Source organism: Trichosurus vulpecula, chromosome 4 (assembly GCF_011100635.1).
Source record: "Trichosurus vulpecula isolate mTriVul1 chromosome 4, mTriVul1.pri, whole genome shotgun sequence".
NCBI lineage: Eukaryota > Metazoa > Chordata > Mammalia > Diprotodontia > Phalangeridae > Trichosurus > Trichosurus vulpecula.
The window spans coordinates 356,822,068-356,824,627 of NC_050576.1; the positions used below are offsets into that span (position 1 = coordinate 356,822,068).

At 39.0% G+C, this 2,560-nt stretch overlaps 1 pseudogene; it reads right to left on the reverse strand.

The window, feature by feature from the left end:
* Positions 1–1,501: 1,501 nt before the first annotated feature.
* On the reverse strand, positions 1,502–2,287 carry LOC118847975 (annotated as a pseudogene).
* Between the last annotated feature and the right edge of the window lie 273 nt (positions 2,288–2,560).

The window sequence follows — 2,560 nt, forward strand, 5'->3', positions numbered from 1 at the left end:
AGGTATTAGGCTGCCTGCTGTATTGGAAGTCTACAGAGCCATTGTGCTGATTTCTTTGTTGTATGTCTATGAACCCTAGGGTGTATAGCAGTTCTTTGTCAGGAAAGTCAATTGTTCCATTTTAATTTTCTTAGAAAGATTCTGAAGATCACCTGGCAAGATAAGATACTGGACACTGCAGTCCTTTCTTGAGCTGAACTGTCAAAGATTCAAACTCTCCTGCAGAGAGCACAACTGAAATGACTGCCCACATTGTTCAAATGCCAAACTTTAGTTTGCTTAAATAACTCTTTTTATGGAGAACTCACACAAGGCAAGTGCTCACATGGAGGTCAGCAGAAGTGATACAAATATAGTTGCAAGGTCTCTACATAATGTTGGAATAGATTGTGATACAGGGGAGACACTGGTACAGGATTTCCCATCATGGCATGCCTGCATTAAAGAAGATGTGGTGATCAATGAGCAAAGCAGAACTTTGGTAGCCCAAAAGAGCTACAACACACAGGAAAATTTAGAGACATCTCCCTTCTAAATAATCATGTGTACTGTTTGTGTCTGATCTGAGGTAGAGCTTTCCAAGTGAATATTGTTTTGGTCTGCCACAGTTGGCCACTGTTCCTTGACCCTTACATAGTGACGTAATTTTGGGTTTTTTTGAGCACTGAAAACATCAAGAATAATAAATATTTCCCTTGTGGATAGAAAACAGCAAAAACAAAGCATTTATAGCCTTTTAAACATTTTTGTGGCTAGTTAAAAATAGACATATTATTTTAGGAATCTTATTTGGCACTGACATTTAAATTTAAAAAAATGCAAACCTGAACAATTTTAAAGCCTCAAACTATTTGTTTCATTCAGGTCTCACTTGAATTAAATTCCAAGGCATTTTAATTTATTTCCAATAGACAAAATGGTGCTTAAATATAACCCCAGTCATTCATATGGTACTCAAGGTTCAGCATCCATTCTAGAACTCTAGGAGAAAAAGGATTGGATTCAATCCTGGAAGTATGATACATAGAGCCATTGTAAATCTGTGCCTTGGGCTTACTTTAGAGTATCTCCTGAGAAAGATAAAGCAGGTATAATTTGTGTCTGTTATCCCAAAAGTGAGAATATAGTCAAGATGGATATATAGCTCTATACATTTCCAATCAGTGTATACTTGTTTAATTACAGAAGTAGCATAAAGTTGTGAATACTCCTTTCTTTATCATAGACCTATAATGGAGAGACTCAATATCTTACTTAAATAGACACACAGTTAATAAGGGCAGAATTAGAACTTGAACCTAGTCTCTTAGAGTATTCTTTTTTTTTTTTTTTAACAGCACTGTGCAGTTTTATTAACCATTCAAGTACAGTAGTATCTGGAAAGACCGGGACAAAGATCAGGTTTCAAAAGTGAACAGACAGATATATTCAGCATCTAACAGCTGGAAAGAAGCATACTACAGATTCCTTTCACAAACATGTTTTCACAGAGCCGATACAGTACTAGCCATTAACCCAGCACCGAGCATACTGGAATAGAAAAGATGCAACAAGAAAAATAGCTACGTTAGAAAGACTTCAACACTTTAGAAAAAGAGCAAAACACTTGCAGTTTCTCCCCCTCTGCCCCCAACAACATCTGTACGGTTCGGATTCTACATCAGTTTCTAGAATATTTGTCAAGAGGAATAAAATAAAAGCGACACTGGCCAGTTCAGTCTTTGGATGCTCGGGAGGGGGAGAAGCCAGCTCCTGGCCAGCTAGTCAGCTCCGTTCTCATCAGCAGGGTCTTTGGACTCTCTGTTCTTCCGCACTTCCTCCATGTGCTTATCCTTCTCCCGCAAGCGCTCCAGCTTAGCAGCCATTTGTGCCTCTCAGTTCTCCTTGTTAGCTTCCATTTTGTGGGTCAGTTTCTCTTCCGCCATTTTACTGAAGTTGTTGTTTTCTTCAATTGCTTTCTGAAGCACCTCCTTCTCATGCTCCCGCTTCTCAGCTAGCTGCTTCAAGACTTCAGCTTCATGAGACTTGCGTCTTTCTTCTGCAGCTTCTAGTTTCTTCTGAATTTCTTCCAGGGAAAGATCTTTCTTCTTTGGAGGGGAAAGGGGAAATTCTGGGACTACTTCTTTTGAACGAGGACTAAGTATCAGCTCAAACGCCTGTCCGGAGGCACGCTTCTCTAGTTCCTTCACCTGGATATCAGAAGAAGCCATGGTGAATGACAAGAGACTGGCAGTGTACACTAGACAATCCACACGGTGGAGAAAAACCTGCTCGGTCCGAGCCGCCCGGCCACACTCCACTCTTAGAGTATTCTATACATTCTTCAATTAAACTTCTGAATGTTCAATCATTATGAATAATTTAACTAGATGCTAGGTCAAAAGTAATCAAGAAACATTTGTATCAATAGACAGTATCTCAGGTAACAATTCAAATTTTCATACTTGGCCATGCCTAGAAATTCTAAAGGAAACAAAATCACATCATCTGGAGAATTTTTTTAGAAGAGCATTTTGAAGGGGGGAAACAGTATAAAACATTTGTTCATCTGCAGTAAGAA